This window comes from Sorex fumeus, unplaced genomic scaffold (genome assembly GCF_029834395.1).
Source record: "Sorex fumeus unplaced genomic scaffold, SorFum_2.1 ptg000008l, whole genome shotgun sequence".
Lineage (NCBI taxonomy): Eukaryota > Metazoa > Chordata > Mammalia > Eulipotyphla > Soricidae > Sorex > Sorex fumeus.
Window position 1 is genome coordinate 33,753,192 of NW_026606065.1, and position 13,190 is coordinate 33,766,381.

Consider the following 13,190-nt stretch of genomic DNA (forward strand, 5'->3'; position numbering starts at 1 on the left):
GATGCCTGGAATCGAACCTGGGTCAGAGGCGTGCAAAACCAATGCCCAGCCTTGTGTACTATCTCTTCGACTCCTGCTCTAGCCATTCCTGCATGGGCAAACTGTCGGAGGCTACTTGGAGACACCCCTGCCCTGGCCCTAGCGATTCGCTCAGAGATGGACCTGGCCTGAGGCCTAAACCAACCAGCCTGTGATGAGTTGTCAGGGCAAGCAGATGAAACAGGAAAACACAGCATCGAGTCTAATTTATGACAAACAGACATCCAGATGTCAACGACACGGAGTGTCCGTTATGAAAGATGGTGGATGCTAAGTCTGGCAAACGGGTTTCTACAGCAAATTATGAACAATTCAAGTTAGAATACCCTGGGAATATATTGGGAAGAGGGGGACCAAGTATATTCAAAATTAATCTTCACTTAAAAAGTTGCAATGGGGTATCATTGCTTACAATAGTATTAAAATCCTATTAATTTAATTTAATTTTTTTTCTTTTTGGGTCATGCCCATTAATGCTCAGGGGTACCCTCCTGGCTGTGCATTCAGCAATTACTCCTAGCGGTGCTTGGGGGACCATATGGGATGCCGGGGATTTAACCCAGGTTGGCTGTATGCATGACAAATGCCCTCCCTGCTGTACTATTGCTCCAATCCCTATTTAAATTTTTTTTTTTTTGCTTTTGGGTCACACCTGGCGATGCACAGGAATTACTCCTGACTCTGCACTCAGGAATTACTCCTGGCTGTGCTCAGGGGACCATGTGGGATGCTGGGAATCGAACCCGGGTTGGCCACATGCAAGGCAAATACCCTACCTGCTTTTCTATCGCTCCAGCTGCCCCCCCCCCCATTTAAACTTTTAATGTAACAATGATTTACAAAATTATTGACAGTTGAGTTTTAGGTATATCATGTACCAACACCAAGCCCACCACCACTGTCAACTTCCCTCTACCAGTGTTCCCATACCCCTATACCCCAACCCACACCTTGACAGGCACATTTCAAAGGTCTGTGGTTGTAGTTAGATCTCATGGGTTTTTTTTCTTTTCAGTGTTGTTGAGTTTGTGCTTTAGATATGTAGCTATACCACATGACTGAGGTCTCTGACCCCTGTCCCCATTACTTCCCTTTCTCATCTTCCTTTCCCCCTTGATGAAGTCCTTATTTTAGTTGGACATTGTATCAACCCCTCCACCAGTGTTTCAAGGTTCTTCCACCATATTCCCATGACCCAGTCATCCTCCTTGCCTTCCCCAACTGTCTTTAAGCCTGACATTTATCACATCAGGTTTTTCAGGAAGGTAATTTTGGTGTCGTGGAGAAAGAGAGATGAGGTCCAGAAACTGCTCAGAAGATGACAGGCTGTGGGCTGGAGAAGACGTTCTGTAGGGCTGGAGACTTCCAGAAACTTAGCGGCCTTCCATGTCCCCAAGACAAGTGCCTGGTATATTGTTTGTATCATTTTTTTCAGCTGACAGTGTATTCAGAAGAAGAGACAATTAAATGTGCTCAAGATTTATATTTATTTATTTGGCTGGGGGGCGACACCCAGCAGTCCTCAGAGAGTACTCTTGGCTTTGCATTCAAGGATTACTCCTGGGAGGGCTCCGGGGATCATCTGGAGTGTCACAAATTGAAGCTAGGTCAGCCGCCTGCAAGGCAATTACCCTACCTGTTCTATGGCTATTGAGATTTTTTTAAATTTCAGAATAATGAAAAAAGTATACTGTCAAAACACTATCAGGAGTTTTAAAAGAAAGTTGTCTCAGATTAAATGCATGGAATATCAAAATTTGATATCCACGTTTTTTAAGTGGATTTTTGGGATATACTTTCTATAAAATAAAATTTCAAACACACCATTTGATGAGTTTTGAAATGTATAGTCATATAGCCTGGCTATATACACTGTGCATCATAATTGGTAAATGTAACAATTATCACCCCCAAAAGTTCCTGGGTATCCCTTAGAAGCAAATCCATTTCTTATATTTCCAGCTCTTGGTAATCACTCATCTACTTATGCCTAAGGTTTCACCTTTTCTAGAATATTCTTTCAAAAAAAGCATGTAGCCTTATGAATCTGGTCTCTCACTTAGCAGAAATATTTTTGAAATGCATCCACTTTGCAGTTGTCAGTATTTATGTTGATTTATCCTTCATATGGCTGAGTGGCTTCCACTGCGTAGATACATCTCAGTGTCTCAATATGTTTATCCATATTGAGGATATCCTTGTCAATGTTTGTTCATAAGGCTGAAGACACAGCTGCATCTCAATTTACAGAATCATCCCAAGATAGGGTGAAGCTAAAGATCTGAAGAAGAGGAATTCATCCTGAAACGCTGGGCAGGCTCTTAGTTCCAGCAGATGTACCTTTCTTTGGAGGGAGGATATACACCCAGAGTTTATCGAGCCTAATTCCTAGCGCTCTGCTTGGAGATCATTCCTAGTGGCATTCAGGGGACCATATGGCATGCCAGGGATCAAACTGATGTTGGCCTCTTTTGGTCTCATGGAAGGCAAGAGCCCTACCCACTGTACTATTGCTTCGACCCAGATGTATTTTTTATAAGAGAGAGACTGGAGGAGTTTAAAGAAATAGATAGAGAAAAGAGGATATGACAGTAAAGCAGAAAGAGCCAAGAGCCAGGGTGTGCTAAGGCCCCCGGGAGCGGGAAGAGAAAGGATTCTCAGAGGAAACACAATCCTGCCAGTGTCGGGGTGTTATTTTTTTATTATTTTTTAATGTAGAAGTACTGCTTTTTATTCAGCCATTGATTATGATGACTGAATTGGGCATGAACTTCACATTATTATTTTTAATTAAAATTTTTTAATTGAATATCCATTACAAAATGATTCATAATTGGATTTCAGTCATACAATGATTCAGCACCCATCTCTCCATAGGTGTACATTTCCCACCACCAATGTCCTCTGTTTCCCTACCACCATCCCCCAATACCTCACCTCCTCACCCCTCTGTGGAAGGCACTTTCCTTTTTGGTCTTTCTTTTCTTCTCCTTTTGTGTGTTATGGTTTGCAATACAGCTGCCAAGAGGTCATGGTGTTCAAGGCATTCAGTATTTTTACTGGGATGGTAAAGGCTGGAGTAGTTTTTCAATTGGGTGGCCATTTTGAGGTGTGGATGTGACTGCCGAGGCTTCCAGAAGTATAGGGAGGTGGGGGAGTTAGCCCATCCCGATCCTGACAAAGCCTGGGGACTTCAGTCACAAAATCCGCATTCCTGAATTTTCAGCACTAAGCTACCCGTGAGGTATTGGATATGCCAAACACAGTAACAACAAAGTCTTCAATGGAGACGTTACTGGACCCGCTCGAGCAAATCGATGAACAACGGGAGGACAGTGACTGTGACAAGGTCTGTCCTGAGACAGTGAAGTCAGACCAGGGGTATTGCAGCAATTTTGAATTGTGGAAGCAAGTGGATGCTGGCGGTTCTGCCTGGGTGGGCTCCATGCCAACCCACTCCCCTTCAATTTACCATAGACTGTTCAGCCATGCGTGGGTCCGAGATTAACTGCAGATTTGATCTCTATCGAGATTTATTTATGGGTCTCTGAAATAAGGCCAATAAATGAGCTTATATAGCTGAGCTGGAGGTGGTTTGTGGGCATGGTTCCCACATACCTGACTTTTGGCAGTTTAATTTTTTAGTAAACTTGGCCCCAAGTTGTTGGAGTCTGGCCCAAGGCACAGAGGCAATTTTGGGGTATCAGGAAGCCTGAAGACACCATCAGGCTGCTGATGCACTTGCCCTGCAGGTACAGGTTAACCTGCTGGCAGCACCATACCCTCAGTGTCAGGGTTTTAGACTCCTGGTTTCCATAGCTGTAGAACAAATACTTTTTGCCTTAAACAGTGAATGAGAATCCCAGCTTCTCTGCATCTTCACCAACCCTTATTGGTCATTTAATCTCAATCATCCTAGTGTGAATGCATCTTCTATGATTTTAGTTTGTCTTCTTTACTACCACTGATAGTGAACATTTTTGTATGTCCTTACTTGTTTTGGAGGCTTTGTATACTAAGACATCAGTTCAACTCTTTGTTATATATCATTTATTTATTAAATGTGGGGTGGAGTTGTGCCAAATCTGGTGATGCTCAGGGCTTACTCCTGGCTCTGTGATCTAGGATCACCACTGGTGGTGCTCCCAGAATCATACTGGGGTTGGCCACAAGCAAGGCAATCAGCATAACCCTTGTAAGATTTCTCTAGCCATGTTCAACTCTTTTCCTAAATTTTGTGACAGATCATTTGTTATCATTCACATGCTTTTCACCTATGCTCGAACTGGTAATCACATAAAAAGTGTTTTTTTTCCCCTCTGGATTTGTACTCAGGAAGTACTCCTGGCAGTGCTCGGGGGACCATGTGGGATGCCAGGAATCAAACCTGGGTCAGCCACGTGCCAGGCCCTACATGCTGTACTATTGCTTCAGCCCATGCAAAGTTATTTTATTGAGAAAAAAAAATATCTGAACAATTAAATAAAGCAACTTTCAGTTTTTCACTCTGTATTATAAGGCTTGTCATCCGGATAGAATTTTCAGTGAACTCTACTTTACATCTGCCTCCTTATCAGACATTAGCATTTGGAACAATGGCGCTGAGTCAGAGCTTCCTATCAGGTGCAACATCGAGTCTATTCATTGATTTTGTTTGTGTTGGAGCAGGGACGGTGTTGTAGCAAAGGAAGAAGTACACAAACAGCAGCTTGTGCAATGTCTGCGGACCTTGGCTGCTCCAAAAATCATTAATTATTTCATCTTGGATAGCTCCCCTTCCAGTTTCTCGGGATCCGCAGCTGACAGGACTCAGCCGTGTACAGAGTTGCTCAGCTTAGTGGGTTGTACTGAGAGCAACTTTGGTTTCTAGCAGTCATCTTTCAGCTACCCCCGTGAGGAAAACTGAGTCAAAGGGACCTTTTCGTTTCTATACTACAAAAATAGATGTTGGAGTGAAAGGGTTCCTGCCCAGTTGGCAGTGAGGGCCGACTGTGGAGCAGTTGACAAATGTGTCACATAATCCATGCTCCTTAGGTGACCCTACTTGATGGTTTCCCTCATGACTTTTGTTTCTTTTGTTTTTGTTTTTATTTATTTATTTATTTTTTGGCAGGGGAGGCTTGGGAGATTGGGCCACCCCAACGGTGCTTGGATCTACTTCTGATTCAATGCTTAGGGATCACTCCTGGTGGTGTGGGGGATCAAACCGGGATCAGTCACATTCAAGGCAAGTGTTTCTCCCCTGTACTATATCTGTGAAGCTCTGTCATGTCCTTCGGAAAAAGAGATCATCCTATTCTGCCAAGGGTGGCTGGATTAGCGCCTCTCTATGAGGAGAACCAGTTCAAGCTTGGGTTCTCTTTGCACTAATATATTTAATGTCGGTCTGATATATCTATGTGAAAGCACATTTGAAGACACAGCCTTGCATGGATGCAGATTTGAAGATCATTCCTTGTAATTTTCAAAGATTTGCCTGTTGGGATTGTGGGATCCTCTGAGAAACTTTGAGCCAAACAGGTTCAGGTTTAAAGTTGGTCTGAACCAGAATCCATAATGTTTATTGAAGACAAAGTCGGCAAAACTCTCCATGATATTGAAGCTAATGGTATCTTCAAAGATGTCACGCCACTGGCCGAGCAAGTGAAAACAGAGATAGACAAATGGGACTATCTTAAACTAAGAAGCTTCTGCACCTCAAAAGAAACAGTGACCAAAATACAAAGACAGCCTACAGAATGGGAAAGGATATTCACCAAATACACATCTGACAAGGGGTTGATATCAAGGATATACAAGATACTGGTTAAACTCCACAAGAGGAAATCACCCAACCCCATCAAAAAATGGGGTGAGGAAATGAACAGAAACTTTCGCAAAGAAGAAATTCGAATGGCAAAAAGGCACATGAGAAAATGCTCTACATCACTAATCATCAGAGAGATGCAGATTAAAACCACAATGAGATATCATTTCACACCACAGAGACTGGCCCACATCCACAAGAACAAAAGCAACCAATGCTGGCGCAGATGTGGTGAGAAAGGGACCCTCTTTCACTGCTGGTGGGAATGCCAGCTGGTTCAACCCTTTTGGAAAACAGTATGGACAACTCTCAAAAAATTAGAATTTGATCTGCCATTTGACCCAGCTATAGCACTCCTGGGAATATATCCCAGAGAGGCAAAAAAGTATAGTCGAAGTGACATCTGCAATTGTTTGTTCATTGCAGCACTCTTTACAATAGCCAGAATCTGGAAAAAAACTGAGTGCCCAAGAGCAGATGACTGGTTAAAGAAACTTTGGCACATTTACACAATGGAGTACTATGTAGCTGTTAGAAAAGATGAAGTTATGAAATTTACATACAAGTGGTACTGCATGGAAAGTATCATGTTAAGCGAAATGAGTCAGAAAGAACGGGATAGACACAGAAAGATTGCATTCATCTGGGGAACATAAAGCAACAAAAAGGGAGACGAACACCCAGGAATGGCTGAGATTAGTACCAGGAATTTTGCTCCATGAATGGAAGGCCAGCCACACATGCTAGGTGAAAAGGAAGCTCAGATAGAGAAGAGAGCACCAAATGAAGGGTGTTGTGAGGACCCTCCCAGGGTGGGAGAAGCATGCTAAAAGTAGTCTATAGACCAAACATGATTGCCACTCAATGCCTCTCTTGCAAAACACAGTACCCAAAAGAAGAGAGAGAGAACAAGGGGGAATACCCTGCCACAGAGGCAGGATGGGACGGGGGGGATGGGGGGTGGGGGGGATGCTGGGACCCGTGGTGATGGATGACGGGCACTGGTGGAGAGATGGGCACTTGATCATTGTATAACTGAAACCCAAGCACAAAATTTGTAAGCCTATAACTGTACCTCATGGTGTTTCACTAATAAAAAAAAGAAAAAAAAATAAAGTTGGTCTGAAGTTTATTTGAACTCTGGTTGATGGTTGATGTAAACTGCGAGAAGGTGTCGGGCTCACGAGGAAGGGACTTGGAAAGCTCAGGTCCGACATGCCATCCCCACTCAGTATGCCCAGGTTCATTAGCATGGACCAAGCCTCCCGTTCTTCCCACGTAATGCTAGTGTATGTGTCACTCTGAGAAAACAATGCACAAGACTCCCAATTGTCTCCAACTAGGATTGTTACATTATCTGATATTGGGACAGGAATTGTGTGTTTGTGTGGGCCACACCCAGCAGTACTCGAGGCTTACTCCTGGCTATGTGCTCAGTGATCACTTCCGGTAGACTTAGGGGACCAGATGTGTTTCCAGGGATTGAAACCAGGTCAGCTGCATGCAAGTCAAACGCCCTACCTGCTATACTCTTGCTCTAGTCCTGGGGAACAGGATTAAAAAATATATTTAAGGAAATTATAGCCTGATGACAACAACAACAAAAGGGAAAATTTCAAGCATAAAGTAACTATAAGAAATCCAATTTTTACAATTCTTTTTAGTACCCGGTGTACTCACCAGGTAGGGTGGTTGCCTCGCATAGGGTCCACCTAGTTTTGATTCCTGGCATCCCATATGGTTCCCTGAGCATCACTAGGAATAACTCCTGTGTGCAAAGCCAAGAAGAAACCCTGAGCGTCACCAGATGTGGCCTAATCCCCACCCTACCAGAAAAAAAAAAGGAACTCCAAAAAGAAAAACACTTTTTTTAAAAAACAACTATTTTTCTTTTCTTTTATCCTGACTACTCTGCTACTTGATACTGGCAACTGTGCTGTTCCTTAAATCCTGAGCCCAAAGCAATTTCTTGCTGCCCTGCAGACAGGTGAGTGTGAGTCCCACTGGAAAGGCACAAGCCTCGCTGAGCCACATCATGAAAATGAGATGCAAAGGCCCTGGGCTGGAAAAGCAACCCCGGATGAAGATATTTGTGAGCACTGCAGTGAGCCCTGGTGAGCTCCACCACCCTAACAGATACACAACAAATAAAAGGATGAGTCCCAGGTGGCTGGAGCATGTGATCTGCATGTGAAGAGCTTGGGTTCAATCCTCAGCACCACATGAGTCCCTGGGCAGTGCAGAGCTGAGAGTCATCTGAAGAACCACTGGGTGTGCCCGGCCCCCAACAAAAGAAAATCAACAGTGAAAAATGGGAGCCTCAGTGAACACCTGGGCAAGGAGCTGGCAATACTCAGCCTGGCAGTTTAGGCCTGGCATTTTTGTGCTTAGCCCAGTGCTACTTAAACCTAGAAGTGCTGGGGGCTTACCAGGGTAATACTCAGCAGTGCTCAGCAACTAAACTCTGGGGCTTACACGTGTAAGACATGTGCTCCAGCCCTTCGAGTTACTTCCCCAGCTCCTGGCAAGAGGGGTGGAGGGGCACATTCAGTGGTATTCAAGTGCCACCCCAAGCTCATGGGGAACCAAGTGGTGTTGGAGATCTAAGCTGGGCCTCCCATCTGCTAAGCACACATTCCAGCCCCCTGAGCTATCTCGCTGGCCCCTACTTTCCTTTTTAACACTTTATGCACATTCTTTTATTGGACATTCATGGACAGTATTATGAGTTAAATGTCTGCGTCTCCTCCAAACTCCTGAACTAATCCACCGTGAGAATACTATTGGGAGGGAGAATCTCTGGGAGGTAACTCGGTCTGCAGAGCGAGGTCCTCACAACAGCATTAGTGTCCTTCTATGAAGGGGCACCAGAGAGAGTTGGTCTGTCTCTCTGTGTCTCCATCACTCTATCTCTCTGCCCCGTGCTGCCCATCTTATGAAGACACAGCAAGACGACAGCAGTGGCAAAAGCCTCACCAGAGACAGACTCACCTGGTACCATGATTTTGAATTTCCCAAACTGTAGAACTGTGTTCAGGACACTGCACAAAAGATGCCTTGTTATAGAAACCCAAACCTCCTTAGACTAGTACAGTTTCTTGACTGTTTTGTATCTGTGGAAGTAAGAATTGCCCTCTCCTTACTATCATTTACTATCCCCCAGTGGGCATAAGGGTTTAATCAGGTATAGGAATCTTTATGATCATCATTTTTGTCAGTTAGACCTATTATTTATTGATGTCTTTTGGCACCTGTACTCCTCGACAAAATTCCTCTTTAAGTTTATTCATGTTTTGACTTTGGGGCCACATCTGGTGATACTGAGGGCTTACTCCTGGCTCTACACTCAGGAGTTATTCCTGGTAGTGCTCAGGGACCAAATGGGATGTCGGGGATTGAACCCTGGTCAGCTACATGCAAGGCAAACACCCTAACCTCTGTATTATTTCTCCAGCCCCTAAGTTAAATAGTTTTAAAGCTATGATCGACATAGATCACAGAGCTGTGGTTACCTGAGGAGGAAGGGGGGCAATCCAATGGACTGTAATGGAGGAATAGTGATGAAGAGGTGGCAGTCATGGTCTGATTACTTACTTGGAAGAGGTGTGTGAAATTGTGCCCTTATAAAACACACACACATGCGCATAATATATATATATATATAAATAATTTTTTTGGATCACACCTGGCGATGCACAGTGCACAGGGTTTACTCCTGACTTTTCACTTAGGAATTACTCCTGGTGGTACTTAGGGAACAATATGGGATGCTGGGAATCGAACCTGGGTCGGCTGCGTGCAAGGCAAATGCCCTACCTGCTATACTATTGCTTCAGCCCCATAAAACACACATAATCTTTGCAAATTGTCTCAAAAACTAAGTTCCATTATTTTTACTTTATAAGTTATCTATTTTTCTTCATAGTAGTTTTGATGATTTGTGGATGATATACTATTATGTTATATTAAAATGCATTTTAATTTTTAAGAATATGTTGAGAATGATGCTTTCAAAAATCTAGAAAGTCACCGCTCATTAATGCTGAAAAATTTTTGACCATTTTTCCTTTGAGAATAATTGTGCTGCCATTTAGAAAACATTCTCTACTTTTCTCGCTCCTGTTAAGTCTATGTTGAAATATTTCATCAGGCTTACATATACAGAGTTTTCAGAGTTTTTTACATCTTTATCGCTGATACATTCTGGCTGATTCTTCCAAATAGTAAATTTAATTCAACTTAGATTTTTAGTGAAATTTCAAATTGCATCCTTTTAACTTATAATTTTTTTCATATACTTCTAAAACTCCTCTTTCCTTTGCATCTTGATTTTTTTTTAATTTTTGAAAACTGAGTAATATTTTCTTTTAAAGTTAAACTAAGCTTAAGGGTGTCCATGATAAACTTAAGTAACACTCACTTAAAAGTTAATATTAGATAGCTTCATATACTTTGCCTATAGGGAATTCATCTCCTGATTGTTAAGGCCTTGCCTGATTCTCTAAGTACCTGTTTGTTTCATGAAGTCTGGGATAATAGTTTATAGGACCATCTTTGGTAGAATTTCCATTGTTGCTATCTCTCCTCTCTAGACATAACATGACCATCTTTAGTGCTTAAAGTCATTATCATCACCCTTTTCTTACAAATTTCCATGGCTATAACTTGCCTTATGTGGCCAACTTGGGGATCTTTGTGAGGTTGGGGTGAACACTAGTATTGGTATTATGGAAAAGTCGATGCGTTGAGCTGGGGTTGGGAGGCCAGTGTTATTCAATTTCTGGTTGTAAAACAGTACCAACTTGTACCTGCCTCTTAAAGGTGCCAAACTTCCTAGAAACCATGACCCCAAGTAGATAAGAGTATCTGTAGTTTTCTTTCCTTTGTATATTTGCGACAATGCTTAAGTAGTACATAAACTGAACTAACAAATGCCTGATGCTTATGACCATTCAATTTTGTGTCTTCTTATCTCCAGAGCTAGAGATAGAATATACTTGCTGGATTGGTAAACGAGTGAGTGATGAGAAGGCTGGAGGATTCTGGACATCTTCACAAGCTTCATCTTACAGATGAGTGACTCTGGTAGCATGGAAGCCCCGTGAGAGTGAGCAGCTTCCTCTTTCAAAGGATACAGGGGAGCCTCTGTTGACACTTCCTGTACTATCTGGAGGGTTTCCAGATTATACTAATTCTTTGCACAACCTGGACTTTAGAATCCTGATTTTATTGTCCATTTCCATGGCTTACTAAGGTGACCTTGAGACATTGTTCCTGTCATAAATTTAGCCCAAGTCATTGGTCTCTGGAAGATCAGTATTTTTTGCTGTTGATTGGCCTCCTATGACCTAACTTATTCAGGACAGCAAATGACATTCCAATCAGTTCTGCAATGACCCAGCCAATTGAAATGGACTGACTGTGAGAACTCTACTTAGATGATGACTGATGGAAAATTATTATGTGTAAATTTTTTCCAGGCCCCACCCTCTACCCACTGGGCATCTGAGGACAAAGTTATATTGCCAACTTTCTTGACAAGCCTCTACTTAAATTTTCTGAAACTCGTTTCCCCAACCCTTCCGACAGGTGAGGACACCTCTCTTTCTTCTCTATCTCTCTCTCTCTCTTTCTTCCCTCCCACATTTCTCTTCATCTCAAGGGGAAATTAAAAAAAACTTCCCTACAAAGAGCTTTCTGGAAAATATGAAGCTGCCCCATTCTTTCAGAAAATAATTCCCCAGAGAGCTATGGGCTTCCAGAACTTTCTGGAATTCCCTCTAGTTGCATGACGAGACAAAGTTGGAGTATTGCCACATGGGAGCTCGGACCCATTTCTCTGTGCAGTCAGGCAGAGAACAAATCCATGACACATTCTCCACCCGGGGCCTCTCCATAGTCCACAGATGGACCTGCCCAGTAACACTTTCTCCTATGGGGTAGTTCCCAAACTTGTACTATTTATTTGATTATAATCTATAAAGTATTCTACAACAGAGACTAATGTGGTAGAAACTCAGAGAATATTTGTCAACCACACCAAATTTCTCTTCCTATGTGTTCCTTGAATGTGGATGAAACAAATGAATCCTAAGTACGGCCTTGAATATCCCCAAATTTTTGGTGGAAACAGGCAAATATGCCCTCATAGATGGCAAAAAAAGCAAAGCAGTCAACAATGCATGTGTTTCATGTGTTTCACAGGTTGGGAATATTACCTCCTCTGAATAGTGTCAGATGAGGGAAACACTAATGGGACACTGAGTACAACAGATTCATATTCAGAAGCACACAGTTTGTGGGAAATGCACAATCAAACAGAGAACTAAATAAGATATTCTAGATGAACATTTGAAGTATATCAGCATGGCTATCTGCATTTCTTAATTACTGTGTTCAAAGGAGCAAATATTAAGGTACAACTGTCTCCCAAACATTTACTTTGGGGATAAATCTTTCCATGCTTGCTTTGAATCCCTGGGCAGTTTTCAGAGAGGAAAAAGAAAATCAGATGAAACCCATGTAGAGTCTTCTAATTACCCAAGGGTAGGAAATAATATGCCTTTCTTAATACAAAGAAGAAAAACTACCATTGGCTCGCTCATCCTTTGATGGAAATGATGTCTTTCCTTATGTCTCCATAGGTGAAGTTTTAGTGATGTATTTTGGATACATAGTTTTCTACAGATAAGGAGAAGTTCCCAAACTTATTTTGTCTACTGCCCTCTTTTCAGAAACAAAATGATTCAGAGGACCCCTGGAAATCTACCTTAAGTGAAGAAACAGGAAGCTGTCTACAAATGACACCTAAGGCTACTTATCCCCCCCCACCCCGCCCATTCTTTTCAGTGCCCCTGAGAGAGGTGGGTATCACTCACTTTGGTAAATATTTGTTTCTCTTGGCTAGAAGGCAAATACTTCTAAGCACTTAAAAGATGCCTTTCTTTCATTGCTTTTTCTTTCTTTCTTTCTTTCTTTCTTTCTTTCTTTCTTTCTTTCTTGTCACATCTATCTAGCAGTGGCTCATGTTTTGTGCTCAGGGTTTACTCCTGGCAGTGCTAAAGGGCCCATTTGTAGTGCTGGGCAACTGCTTTACATTTTGTTCTATCTTTCCTACCCCCCAAATCTCTCTCTTTTTTTACAGAAAGCACTCAGATGACAATTGATTTAAAGAGTGAGCACAGTTATAGAAAAACATTCATTCATTCATTCATGCATACATGCATTTATTCCTATACATAGAATTTACATTGATGAGCAAATGTGCTGATAGTTCAAGTAACTCATCTTGCAGTTTGAAGACACTTATGGGGACATACACAAAGAGACTTGGGCTTTGCTACTG